Source organism: Dama dama, chromosome 7 (assembly GCF_033118175.1).
Source record: "Dama dama isolate Ldn47 chromosome 7, ASM3311817v1, whole genome shotgun sequence".
Lineage (NCBI taxonomy): Eukaryota > Metazoa > Chordata > Mammalia > Artiodactyla > Cervidae > Dama > Dama dama.
Window position 1 is genome coordinate 42,902,355 of NC_083687.1, and position 15,265 is coordinate 42,917,619.

Here is a 15,265-nt window from a genome sequence, read left to right on the forward strand (position 1 = left end):
TTAAATTTTTTGGTCTCGGGACCTTAAAAATTATAGAGAAGACTGAAAAGCCTTCATTGCAGCACCCAGCATCTTTAGCTGGGGCTTGCAGGATCTAGTTCCCTGACTGTTACCTAAAGGAGTGTGGGGTCCAGCTGGTTGCTGTTCACAAGCCAATAAACAAGCCAGTTTGGTGGAAAGGAAAGTTTGCTTTATTTCAGATGCTGGCAACTGTGGGGGGAGGGTGCGGACATCTGTCTAAAGGCTGACTTCCCCACCCCACCACCACCCGGCCCCTGACAACCAGTGGGGCAAGAATTTTTATAGACAGAAGGACAGGGTTACCTGCAGAAACAGCATAGTTAGCTCTGACAGTCATCTTCAAATTGGTCAATGGTGGTTTGACCAGAGTCATCTTGGTTGTTTCAGGTACAGTTAATCTTCAGTTCCAGGGTCCATTTATCCCCATTTCTTTGAGGCCAGTTCTTGGAATTATAGCAGCTTATGTCATGGTACAGTCTGGTCATCATGTCGTTAACTACTCCCACCTGAAGAAAGTGAATGTGTTTATTAGTCGCTCAGTCGTGTCTGACTCTTTGCAACCCCACGGACTATATAGCCTGCCAGGCTCCTACATCCATGGGATTCTCCAGGCAAGAATACTGGAGTGGTAGCCATTCCCTTCTCAAGGGGATTTTCCTGATCCAGGGATTGAACCCAGGTCGCCCACACTGCAGGCAGATTCACAGATTCTTTAACGTCTGAGCCATCAGGGAATCTTTAGTATCTGTAAGACAGCTCACAGTATAGGCCTCAGATTATTATCTATAGTTCTTGAGAAGGAACTAAAGAACTATGCTTAATGACTACATTATTATCATTTTGTCTCCTTTGTCTGTTTTCCTTTGTTTTTGTATGTTCTCATTTCCCTGATTAAACTTATTCTTTGACTCAAGTTTTCCACAGGCAAAGGCAGGCAGAGGACGTGGTGCTGGGGTGGGGGGTAGTATCAAGGACTTGTTTCATGACCAAGGATCAAACCCAGCCCCCTCACCCCCATTGGAGCAGTAGCCCCTGGACCACCAGGGAAGTCCCAAACTTATACATTTTTTCTTTTCTTTATAAAAAATCTCTTGGCTGTGCCGCTTGTGGGGTCATAGTTCTCTGACCAGTGATCAATTGAACCCATGCCTCTTGCAGTGGAAGCACAATTTTAACCACTGGCCCACCAGGGAAGTCCCTTATTGTGGTTTTGATTTGCATTTCCCTAGTGACAATGGTGTCGAACATCTTTTCATGTGGAAAATAGTTTTGACCTTGCAGTTTCCTACTGTAGATAGTCAAGTCTTAGGGCATCCCTGACCTTTCCGGAGCTTCCCATAGTGTTTATACAGTAAGTAATGTGATTGTCTTAACCTCTGTTTGGTGCAACACCTTGTATATTCTTGATTAATTACTTTCTTGTCCAAGTTCATTCCTTCTTTTCTACAAAGAGAAATGCAGATTTATTTAAGAGGATGATGTGTCTCATTAAAAATAGTCACCTCCTTAGGGGGTCTCTTCAGCTAAGAGTGACCATGTGACCCAGGCTTGGTGGCATAATCAAAGTCTACAGGGAAGGACCTCGAGGAAAGTTTTTGTTTATCTGATAAGAAGGGATAGTTTCAGCTAGGCTATGCCCTTTCCCTTCTTTTCCATTTTCTTCCAGCTTGGGATGTAGACACATTTCTGTATGTGGGGTATGCATCCTGCAACCCTTGGGATGAGAACCCACAGTAAGGACAGAGGAGCAAGAAACCAGAAGGAGCCTGGGCCCTTGATGACTTCCTCAAGTATCTGCCCTACTCTGCTGATACTTAGACTTCCGGTTCAGCTTATAAAGCCTGATTTGGTTAAGCTGATATAGTTGGCTTTTGTTACATATGACCCAGAGGGATACTAACTGACATGTTATAGAAGCGTAAAAAGCCCTGACAGATGAGATTCTAGAACCAAGTCAACCTAAGGAGAGAAAAGAAGACAGGGAAGAAAAGAAACTGGGTGTGTCACAGACCCTACAGCATGGGGAAACATCTCTAGATAAACTCGGGGCAGAGGCTAAGCTGCCTTTCACTTCTCATCTCATTTACTGCCTATTCCTGCTTGTGCAGCCTCCTCCTGCACCAGTGAGCACCTCTACTCTTAGGGGCCCATTAGCTATGAGGGACTGCAATGCTGGAGACCCTGGTTTGATTCCTAAGTCGGGAAGATCTGCTGGAGAAGGGATAGGCTACCCACTCAAGTTTTCTTGGGCTTCCCTTGTGGCTCAGCTGGTAAAGAATCTGCCTGCAATGCGGGAGACCTGGGTTCAATCCCTGGGTCGGGAAGATCCCCTGGAGAAGGAAATGGCAACCCACTCCAGTACTCTGCCTGGAAAATTCCATCAATGGAGGAGTCTGGTGGGCTTCAGTCCAAGGGGTCGCAAAGACTCAGACACGACTGGGCGACTTCACTTCATTTCTTCTCTTAGAAGTTTGGGGCATGGTGCTTGGATAGTCAGTCTTCCTTGGGGAATTGTTTTAAACATCGTGAATTTGAGGCTAATTGACAAAACACAGTCCCCGAATCATTAGCCTAAGCATCTGTCCTTGCAGAATGTGGTTGCCCTAGCAGTGAGAAATGACCTTGACTGTCCTTAAAGGGTAAGGGCAGAATATGGGGAATAAAATCTTTTTGATACTTTTTTGAATAATGAGGTTCTCAAAATAACTAGCTCCTTTAAATTTCTTGATTTATTGTGTAATAAGATAAATAGGAAATAAAAGGAATTTACTTTCATGAAAAATCTAATCATATAAATACTTAGGTCCATGTAGCAAACTTGGGCTCCTTTGTTCATTAATCCTATGCTGTGGATGAATGTTGCCATGTATTTGCTTTCTTTTCAGGTCATTTAAGCTTATTGATTCTTCCTTCTGTACTGTAGAACTCAACTCTCTAAGGACTGGTTAGAAAAACATTTCCCACTCACACAGTGCCATTTAAAAATGATTATGCTCAGTGTCTTCAGCTTAAAGTTTCTCTTCTTGGCTTCCATATGCTAGCAGTTTGTACACCTCTCTTTTATGCTTTATTTTTTTAGGGCCCATTCCAAGATGTTCAGCCCTTTCGGTAACATTCCTTCTGCCTTCTCCTGGTGCAAAACAGCAAGAGAGACAAGGGCTATACCAGATGAGCTGCAGAGAGGTTTTTTCCAGCAACTGAAAGTTTCTGGGGGACATATATTCAACTGTAAGTAATCATGTGTTGTCTTTTGGCTCAAAAGTAAAATGCTAAGTTACGCATTAGTTGTTGCATAAATTTGCATATTGATCTATACAATCCTGATGACTTTAATAGCATCACAGATTAGCAGACACAGATGCTCACACACACACACACAGGCTGACATTCAGAGACTCCCACCCAGAGACAAACCAAGCCTGGGAATGAGCTGGGGATGGTTCCATGAGATCAAGGAGGATTGGGAGGGCTCTAAAGGAAAAACAGAGGGCCTGGGAGGACAGAACTTGCACACTGGTTCTCCCTCCTTGGCCAACAGATCACTATAAGTTACCAGCCCTAGTTTCCAACTTTCTTGTCATCTCCTTTGACCTTTAGGGGAGTGTGGAGAGGGCAGGAGAGATGGCTTATAAAGGCTTGGCATGAATCAGAAGGCCCAAAACTAGTCTGAGATTCAAAGGAGCATTTGAACTTGTAATAGGTGGGCTCTTACAGGATGTTTCTTGGTTTGCTTTTGTTCTTTCTTCTAAGGCCTTGAGTGGGGCATCAAAGACAGGACCAAACCTTTGCTGCTTGAACATCTAGAGCCCTTTGCCACTTCACCAGCAATGATCCGGCCTTGAATTAAGATCCCACACTGCATTAATTTGTAAACAGAAGCAGTGGCTTATTAATTTTCTATGGAAAATGTGTGTCATGAAGATCTAGGTGTTTGCCACTGAATAGTCTATTCTCTCCTAGGAACCCAGACACCTGAAAAACCTCATTAAATGTTAGGACAAAGGGCAAAGAATTCCTTAAGGAATATCTTCCATGTGCTTCAAGAGGCTGCATGGTGCCGCCTCCACAATAATTATACACTTGCCAAATGGCCTCTGTTCAGTGATGGAAATATATTTTCAAATTTTTAGTCTCAGCTTCTCATGGTTAGTTATTCCAATCATCTCTTTGTGTGTGTGTGTTTATATTGGTCATTGCAAAATCAACAACTTTCAATTGCAATGCACGTCTTTTATTTCATAAACATTTAGTGAGCTCTCAATACAGGCTAGATGCTACCAAAGACGTTAGGTACTGCAGTGGAGACAAAGTAAGACATGGGCCAGGCCCTGAACAAGCTCACAATGACAAAAGGAGGATTACACATGACTGTGCCCCAGGAGGGAAGGGGGATTACTTTAGAGAAATATTCAGAAAGTGCTACAAGGATTCAAGGATGAGCCATTAAATCTGTTTGCTGAGATGGAGGGAGGCTGGTTCATTGATGAGGTAGCATTTAAGCTCAAACATGAAGACTGGGTGTGATCTTAATAAGCAGAGACATTCAGATGGGGTGGGAGGGAGTAGGGGAGAGAGAAGAGGAAGGACAGCTGAGATGTAGCCCACACCTAACACAGGAGACAGTGCAGGGCATTGTCACCCAGCATTTTGTTCAGATGTGTGCCTCATGCTTAGGTTTGCTGTATAGTGGGGAGACCTGCTGGGGGCCACGGGCTGCACAGTCTTAGCGCCTGGAGCTTCATTCTGTGGGCACAGGGCACACCCAGCTGTTTGCACAATAGAGACCTGTGATCCATGGTTCTGACAGTTACTTTGGTCTCAGTGTACACAAGGGACCAGAGAGAAAGTTGAGGGTGAGGAGGTCAATGTGGAGGTTTACTGCAGGATTTCAGATCAGAGATAATGAGGTCCTGCCTGAACAGGAAAGCAGCAGTGAAAATAAAAAAAGGTAGAGGCAATGCAAGAGGTATTGTGAACATAAAATCTGTAAGTCTTGGTAATGAACTGGATGCAGTAGGTAGAAGGATGAGCTAACATTTATTGAAAGCTGTGCTAAGCCCTTTACATGTGTTAACTTACTTGATCCTTCTAATAACTCCATGAAGTAGATACTATTAGTATTCCCATTTAACAGATAAGAAAACTGAGGCATTTCTGGAGATTATATATCTTCTCCAGGATTTCAACCCATGTCTCACCAGCCATTCATCCTGCCTTCTGTGGTGCTCTGCTCATTCCTACCCCACGTGTGTGCGTGCTATGTGACTTCAATTGTGTTTGACTCTGTGCATTGGCAGGCAGGTTCTTTACCACTAGCACCACCTGGGAAGCCCTCCAACCCCATACCTTTCACCATGTATTTCCCAGCTGGATGGTTTCTCCTCTGCCCATTCAATAAACACATGCCAATTGAATCCCCTCTTGTCCTGACTCACAGAAGCAAAGGGAAAGTAACCACAGTCCCTGGAAACAACTTTGTTATTGTCACTGAAACAAAATAGGTAGTGGTTTTAAAAAGCAACACAAAACTCTGCCATTGTATTCAATTAAAAAAAAATTCCATAACAGCAGTTGGTATCATGATTAAGGTTTCCATTTTATTTATTACTTTGTTATGGTAAAACAAAACAAAACAAATCCTGCCTGAATTATCTTCCATGTGTCAGTAGAAAGGCATTTTTCATATCAGTATTCTTCCTGCAACGTGGATAGTTTTTTAATCAATCTGATCTTAATTCAGTGGCTTTGGTCTCTTGGACTTTGGGCTCAGTTCGAGCTGTTCTAGGATAACTAAAGATCATCTTCCTTTCTCTAGAATAGCTTATGGGCTCTCTCTAGCTCTATTCATTTCTCAGGATTAGACTTTTGCTTCAACTGTTCTTTCTGTTTTCTTTTTCGTGCTGAAACTACAGCACTGAAAATTCTTGATTCGAATTCAGGTACTCTGAGGGTAATCATAGTGTCACGTTCTTAAACACGTGGTAAGCCAGGAGCTTTCAGAGTGACAAAATGCAGGTTTATTGTGTAATTACAGTTTGTCCTCTATAAGTAAGGAACTAATTTTGCCAAAAAACAAAACGCTGGCCTTGTTTTTGAAAATTAAAGGGTCTTTATGACTTACAGGAAACCTATTTCATTGTCCTAATAATTGCAGTAGTCACTGTAGTTATCAGTTAACTGCTTCCGTATATTACAAACAAGAGCAGAAATTGCAGAATCAGCAAAACGTGTGAGTGCATGTGTGCACACGCGTGTGAGCATGCTTATGCATATGTCTAAGATATCATGTGTGTATGTGTATAAATCTGTATGTGCTGTGCTTAGTTGCTCAGTCGTGTCTGACTCTTCTGTGACCCCATGGACTGTAGCCCACCAGGCTCCTCTGTCCATGGGACTCTCCAGGCAAGAATACTGGAGTGGGTTGCCATGCCCTCCTCTAGGGGATTTTCCCAACACAGGGATCAACCCAGGTCTCCCTCATTGCGGACAGATTCTCTACCATCTGAGCCACCAGGGAAGCCCAAGAATGCTGGAGTAGGTAGCCTATCCCTTCTCCAGGGAATCTTCCCGACCCAGGAATCAAATCAGGGTCTCCTGCATTGCAGGTGGATTCCTAACCAGTTGAGCTGCCAGGGAAGCCCATAAATCTGTGTAATTCTGTATAAATCTGAGCCCCAAACACCTATATTCTGATAGTGGTCCATGCCCCCTGCCGCTGTGTGGTGAGTTATTCGGAAGCTATTTTGCTGCGAAACAAAAGCCTTCATGATATTACGAGGTACCAGTGTGGAAAGGCCTCAGCTCTTCTAAAGGTGCTCTTCTTTTTATTTTACCCCATATCACTGTAAGCCAGAGTTCCCATCATTTGCTTACCACCTGGAATTCTTTTTTAATAAGAAGCCAATCTTAAAGGGCTAATTATTTAAACAAAACAGGGTTTGTGTTGGATGTTTTCTTTCAGTCCAAACATCTTGCTCCTTTTTCATCCAGAGGATAGTTTCAATGTCGGTTAGGTTCTTACTTTTTTTTTTTTCCACTTATTTGGCATAGAAATAAAATGTTGATAGTTTTTGAGGATGAGACACCAAGGGCAGGGATCTAGTTGCATGCTCAGTTGCTCAGTCATATCTGACTCTTTGTGACCCCATGGACTGTGGCCACCAGTTTCCTCTATCCATAGGATTCTGCCTCTATCCATAGGATTCTATCATAGGGCTGCCATTTCCTCCTCCAGGGGATCTTCCCCATGCAAGGATCAAACCCTCATCTCCTGTGTTAGCAGGCAGATTCTTTGCTATTGTGCCACCTGGGAAGCCAGGGAACTAGTTATTTAGTTAGTGCCAATAATAAGCAGTATATATGGCTTCTTAATGGATTCATCTTGCCTAAATCCTGCCTAAATAGATTCATTTAGGCTCTAGTATATAATTTCCTTCTATAGCCAGTGGCTTTGCAGCTTCATGTTGCATCAGAATTGCCTGGAAATTAAAAGAAAAGTGTAATGCCCAGAGAGTCAGACTTAATGGGTGTAAGGGGGCCCAGTGCATCCATATTGCTTAAAAGCTCACCAGATAATTCTGATGATTGGAATATTGAAAACAATTCCAGACCCTTGACTACTGGTTTCAAAATCACATTAGATCACCTTGAGACCTTTTTAAAAAATACTGGTGCTGAGGCCCCATTTTGAGACCAAATATATCAGACTATCTGGGATGGGGCTAACACTCTGGGTATTTATTAGAAGTTCTTCAGGCAATTAGAATGTATTCACAAGATTGAAAACTGTTTGTCTACACTGGATTATGCCAATCTTCATGATGTAGATTTTACTAAAGCATCAGTAAGAAAGTACTATAAAGCCTTCTGTTGCATGTCGTGCAATTTAGCTTCTAAAATATTCCTTTTTATTTAACACCTTTGCTTTTCTCCAAAGTTCATTTTGCTAAAGATTCATCTCTCTCTTCTTTCTTTCTACCTCTCCCAGAAGTCCTTTTCCCCTAGTAGCATTTCAAGACACTCTCTCCCATAGCCATGCCTTTTTTTCTCTAAACTGCTTCTCAAATCAAACTCAAGAAAACATCTTGTATTCCTCACTTATACATCAGGAGCTTCAAGTTATCCTCCCCATATTAGGACTAAATTATTTATGTATTACATTTCAGAAAGCTATAAGGCTAGAAGGAAAATGGAACCCTTACACCAGGAGAGATAACTTGTAGATAAAGCTAAAAATACCTGGGGATGGAAGAGGATCCCTCATCCATGAAAACCCATCCAGGAAAAAGCACAGGAGGATGGAACTGACTGTCTAAAAGATGCCTTTTGCATTTACTCTTGCCTTTCTGTTTTCACTGTCATCCTCAGATCAGGCCCTCTTAATGCTTCCTTCAACAACTCTTAATATCTTTTTAGCTAGATTCCTATTCCTGCACACCTTTGGGCCCTATTCCTGTCATTGCGTTAAGTAAGTACAAATCCAGTGGGTTTTCCAGGTGCAATTAAACTTGAATAGTAACTCTTAAATGTTTTTGGTCATTAATCTCTTTGAGGGTTTGAAAACTGCAATCTCTCTTCTTGAATGCATATTCATATAATTTTACATAGACTTCCAGAGACTCTTAGAAACTCCAGTATCCCATGGCCCATTGATGAACCTGTGATTCATGGACTCCACACTAAGGATGTCTGCAATAAAGGCCGGTTAGGTCAATTGATTTGAAATGAACTTTGTGTTCAAAAACTTGTATTAAAAAATTCACAGAAAAGGAAAGGTGGGTGATATCAGTATCACATTGTGATACAAATGTGATATACTGCCTGTGACTGTCTAGACTTTAGTTCATAGATGTCTGCAAATGTTAAAAACTCAAAGTGGTTGACGTAGTTATTTGAGCTATCTATATTTGGATTGGTAGATTTTCCACTTTCTTCTTGATTGTCATAATGATAATATGACAATATTATTGTCATATAATGAACAATAATGACTGATATTAAATTTGACATTGCAATTCACTTACCAGTTTACAAAGCACACACACATACATATTCCATTTGATTTACATAAGAAAAGTGAGCATCAAAGAAATTAAATGACTTTACTAGAGGTGACACAGTGAGGAGGTGGTTGAACAAGGGCTGGAACTCTGGAATCCTGGCACCTAGACCAATGCTGATCATTCTCATCCTGTTGTTTAGTATGTTCTCGCTTCACATAACTGAAGCGAGAAGTCTGAAGTTTATTCTTTCTGATTAAATCAAACTTTCACCACTATTATTTGTTCATTTATCCATTCAATAACCTTTATATGAGTGACTTGCACAGGGCAAGGAGTGTACATCATGACAGATATCAGTATAAGGAACTAAGTTAAAGTGTGATAATGAGGTGCCACAGGGTTTAAGGCAGGCCTGATCACACCCAGTAAAAAGTCTCAGGAGAAACTTTATGGAGGTGGGTGACATTTGGTCTTAGATGCAAATAGTGGAGAGGTGTTGACAAATCTAGGAGGAATACAGCAATCCAGACAATGGGGAAACCATGGGAAAGGCTCAGAGGTGGCAATCCCAGGGGAAGAGATCACATTTGTTGCGACAGAAGTGGTCTTTGGGAACCCTAGGCAATAAGGTAGGAGAGTAGACTAGATCCTGCAGGTCATGCTGAGCAGTGTGCCTTCAATTCAAGGGCACTGGGGGCTGCAGAGGATAGGAACAGGAAGAAATGTATCCTGCCTTTGCTGTAAGACTTGTTTTGTGATAGTCTAAAATATGGTTTAAGTTGAGGAAGATTCTTTTTTATAGTCTTGTTTTATATTCATTCATTATCTTGTTTACATTTTCATTCTTAAGGATGGAATCTGAAAGTTAACATTTAGTCCAGGGTTTAAAAAAACTGGAACCTGTGCCCCTTTACAAAGTCCATTGACAGGCTTCAGGAGAAAGCCTGAAGAATCTTCTAAAATCTTAATGAATTTAGATTTGAATAATGAATAATGAATCTTCTAAAATCATATGTAATATGTTGTATATTTGTGTATAGATTCCTCTTTTTTTCCCAAATTGAGATGTTTCATATCTACCAGCTTCTCAAAAGGATCTGTGATCCCCAAAAGGACCCCAAAATGGATCCCAAAAGGATCCCCAAAATGAAAGTAGAAGAGCAATCTTGAATTTGTCCAACATAAGAATAGCACAGAGGCCTAAAGGTGTATGAGTTATTCACTGAAACAGACTGTATTGCTAGTCCTACTGAAAAGATTTTTTTTCGTCAAAAGGGTCGGAAAGCAATGGAGAGATCTAGATGTAGTAATTCCTTCATTTGACAAACATTAAAACCAGGGACCCTACTGGATAGTATGTTCCTCAGTACACCAAGATAGTCCTGGAGCTAAGGAGAATCCTTACAGAAATATTTAAGCCATATCTTTTGAATTGACATCATCAATACATCATATCAGTAAAACTTTGTAATTGGCTCATTCCCTGTTAAAATGGCCGTCAGTCCACTAGCCTTATCTCTCTCTCCTCATAGCTAGATGATTGTTGAATGACTGTTTAAAAGCTTTTTTTCCTTTAGAAATAAGCATGCCTATCCAGTCTGTTTCCAGGTGACACAAGTCTCTGTTCTGCAGTTGGTACATCCAGTTTTGGCACATGTAAAGTCTTACATTTTGAATTCAAAAACTGAAAACATAATTTCTTCAGGGCTACCTTCAATAGAAAGTGCTAATTATTGTCAAGGACAAGCAGAGCCTGTTGCCTTGTCTGAGAGATTTAACAAGAAACCAACCTAATTTTACCAAGAAACATCTAGGGCACCAGGGGCTACTAACTATTATCATAAAAATGCACTAACCAGAACTCTCAGCGACATATGGGTTCTGGTTCCAATTTTAAAAAAAATATATTTTAGGGTTAATGAGAAAAATATCTTCCCACTCCCTGCTTTTTCTCCCCACTACACTGGCCTTCCTTGTAATAAACAACATGCATTGGCAAGGTTGCTAGCAGGAGGGAGGAGAAAGAACTGCCACCTGGGACCAGCACAAAGCTAACTAGTACTCAGGAGGATTTAACCCCAGGCCAGCCTCATTAACACCTGATTGCAACTGACAGCTGCCCTCCAAAGAGGAAGGGAGTAAAAAATACCACTGTGGTCAGACTGTGGTTAATATTAAAGCAATTTCACTAGAGCTAAGTAACAATATGGCACAGGGAGAGAAAAACCGTTGGTTTAAGAGCTAGTAGCAGAATTTTTTTCTTGAAGGAGAAATATCTCTGTATTTAAAATCCACTGATGGTTCATTCTAGCTTGGATGGGGTAGGGGGTGGTGGCAGGGCTGGGAGAGTGTTGCTCTCCAAGTGTGGTTGGGATGAGCTTGACTGAGATAAAAGAACAGCTCCAATGCTTTGCAGAAATGATGCCCATGAAGTGGAAGTCTCAGACGGTGAACAGGGAGGAGAGGGAAGAAAGCTCAAACAAAGTTGGATCCACACGGAGGGAGGTGTGGCCTGAATAGAAGAGAGGGAGGTGGGGAGGGGGTTGACTGAAGGGTTTTTTAGAATAAAGCTACTCAATATTTAGCTTTAAGAAATCAGTTGTATAATCATCTTGCTCACTGTTCTTCCTCATGTCCCTCAATTGACTACCTAATTGCTTTTTATACATAGTGTTTTGGGGAATTCACATGGGCATGAATAGTAAAAGTGTCAGTCAGTCACGTCCAACTCTTCGTGACCTCATGGACTGTAGGCCAAAGGCTCCTCTGTCTGTGGAATTCTCCAAGAGAGAATATTGGAGTGAGTTGCCATTCTTTTCAACAGGGGATCTTCCTGACCCAGGGATGGAACCCAGGTCTCCTGCACTGCAGGCAGATTCTTTACCATCTGAGCCACCATATTCATATATGAATCAATAGTCATATATTTATTCTCACATTTTCTCCTTCCCTCCATTGAAGCAGGTAGCAGCCTTTGCAGTGATTGGACTCAGAGATGTGGGGACAGTAGATGATTGTAAGGCCTCCCTGGTGGCTCAGACAGTAAAGAATCTGCCTGTAATGCAGAGTCAGTGGCTCTTCCTATCTTTAGGTGAGCTAAAGCCATTAGAAATGACTGAGAGAGAAGACCAGAGGCCAGCCGTGGACTCATAGTTATAGAGGACCTGGGCCCAGCTGGCGGCAGGACCATAGTGGGCATGTAGGAAAATACACAGTAGATTTGGGAGTGAGTAGATAAGAGCATGATGATTTTAAGGTGACAGAATTTGTCCGAATTAATCAGGCAGTTGATATTTCAGGCCTTAAACCCCGGAAAAAGATCTGGGCTGGAGACTGAGACTCATGACCATATTGTTCAGTGTTTTTCAAATTGTGATTCAAGAGCCATCTGTGTACAGTTGTACCTCCCTTCCCCGAGTCCTCTGGGATTGGGACCTCAAATCCCATTTTAATCCTGCTTCTCAGATAATTATCAAGCACACTGAAGTTTGATCATCACGGGGTGGTGGTTCAGTCACTAAGCCATGTTCGACTCTTTGCAACCCCATGGACTCTAGACTGCCAGGCTCCTGTGTCCATGAGATTTCCAAGGCAAGAATACCAGAGTGGGTTGCCATTTCCTTCTCCAGGGGATCTTCCTGACCCAGGAATCGAACCCGGGTCTTCTGCATTGCAGGCAGATTCTTTACCAACTGAGCTAGAAAATGATCACTTAGTAAGATGCTAATTGATGCAGTGGGATCGGGTGGTAGAATTCCAAGAAGATGGCAGAAGGAAAGGGCTAAAAAGAAACCAAGTAGGAAAATGAATGAAGTTTTCCATTAGATTGGTAATAAGCTTGTCTCTGAGGACCTGGGTAAATGCTGTTCAAGTAAGGTGAATATGGGAGCTATCAAGTTTATGTGGATTACTTACAGGTAGGCGTGTGTGTGTGTGTGTGTGTGTGTGTGTGTGTGTGTGTATTAGCCAGGCCATCCTGCTGAGTTGAGATACCTGGTTTTTAAGTCCTAAGGGTCATATAATCATCAGTAAGCTATTGCTTGTCTGCCCCTTTCTGACTCTTTAAACCAACCTACAATACTTCTTTAAGCCATCACTGAAGCCTCAGAAAAGCAGCAGCTGATCTTTGCATTCTCTCCCTGCCTTCTGACCACTCAAGGTGCCAGTATGGTTTTGTCTCTTGGCTTTGCCCTCTCACAGTCCTTTGGGACATGTTTTCCTTTTGTACCTTTGACTTCATACCTTGAATAGTGATAAGAAGCCCCTGGCCACAGACTCCTGAGTGTGTCATGGGGAGCTTCTCTTATCTGACCTTTGGTTATAAGCAATCAGCCCCTCCCCTCTGCAGATCTCTTCATCTGGAAAATGATGGTTTTCAAGTAGATTTCCATAAAGTTAAGCATCTTGATGGAGAGTTTGTTTTCAAATGAAGCTTGTTTCTCCTGGATATTAGGAGTTCATCTATGTTTTCATTTAAAAACATTGGAAGGATTTATTGCTGCAATCAAACATGAAATCAGGCTAAATGTCCAGAATTTAGCTTTTACTTCCAGGATTCTGAGATCAAGCCCACACTAAGGATTTTACAAACATATTTTTCTCCCCCAATCCAGGGCTTAGTTCTTAAAGTATTCTTTTTTTATACTATGTTAGAAAACAAATTCTAGGGTTGTAGAATAATGACACTAGACTATTTTAGACTTGTTTGGAACGTATTTAGACAAAACACATTCATTAGCTATTCCATTTTCTTGTATAATATTTTTATAAAGTAATGCTAACCGTTAAAATGACATAGTCCAATTTTTGGAAAAATAAAAGGAAAAATATTGTCATTTGTAGTTCTAATTGGCTTTTAGCAGTTTGATATGCTTCCTTTCAGTATATGAGTGTGTACACATGTGTGCACATGTGTGCATATACCTATACACTAGTTAAAAATGCATATATGCTCTTGTATAACCCCCTTTTCACTCAGTGTAACAGTCAGCACATCCTCACACCATTCAGTATTCTTTGCAAACACAATTTTTATTGACTGCAAAGGTTTGTGTTTGGCAGTCTTTGTGGGATGATGTGTGTCCTCTTACACTTATTTTTGAGGAGATTGAAAGGCCATTTTTACAAAAGGACATGTTTCCTACCCCTTCAGACTCAAAGGCTTCTTTGTACACCCCATGTACATTCCTAATCCATTCACCTATCTTATACATGAGCATAAGCTCAGTCTTTTCTCCAGATTCACAGAAAACGTTCTTTCCTCTCGTAAGGTTCTCACCTATTGGACTTGGCATCCATTCCAACCTCTTCCTGTTATCACAGGACATAGAAAACTAAACATGACATTTCCCAGATTCCCTTGCAGCTAGTGTTCTAGATAGGAAACTGGCTTTGACAGTGAGCCTGGGGTGAAGGTGGGAGGTCCTGCTGTTGGAGTGGGATTCCCGAATGTAGTGAGGATGGTTAGATCCCAGAGCAACAGAGGCCAAGTTAACCACAAGAGCAATAGGCTTGTGGTCACGGCAATAGGAAGCAGAGCCAGGGAGGTGATCAAAATGGTTTTCCCTTCAGAGATCTTTGGTAGTAGATAACAGATCATTTATCTCTAGTATTGAAATATACGGGCAACTTTCTAAGGCCTGATTTGTATACTTGATGAAACTTTAGGCCTGGTGACTGTTCATCAGAGGATGCTCAAATCCCCACCAAAGTTTTCCCTATCTGAGCCACTTCATGGTCTCTAAACCCCTAACTGCAGGAGAGACTGCATTCCTTGAAAAAAGCTCCTACATGGGAATTCCCTGGTTGTCCTGTGGTTAGGGCTTCGCACTTTCATTGCCTGGGCCTGGGTTAGATCCCTGGTTGGGGAACAAAGATCCCACAGGCTGCACAGCATGGCCGAAAATAAATAAATATATATTTTAAAAATAATCTCCCACAACATTACCACCTATATGTATCGTAAATTTTCTTAGCCACCCTTAAAGAGTTCTGCCGTGACCTACCAAGGTGCTTGTGCAACAGGGAAAGAAGGATACCGGATTTGAAAGTGATTCTAGATATTGTCTTTGAGTAGAATCCCATAAGTGTGAGCTCATTACTTTTCTTCTTCCAGTAAGAGGAGTTTCTTGGTTGGAAGCAATGTTGTAGGGCACCACAAGCATCTCAGTGTACGGAGTTTCCTGGGGACCCTGGCAACAGGCCCACTGGTCAGACTGGGAGATGTGGGATTTTAGTGACAT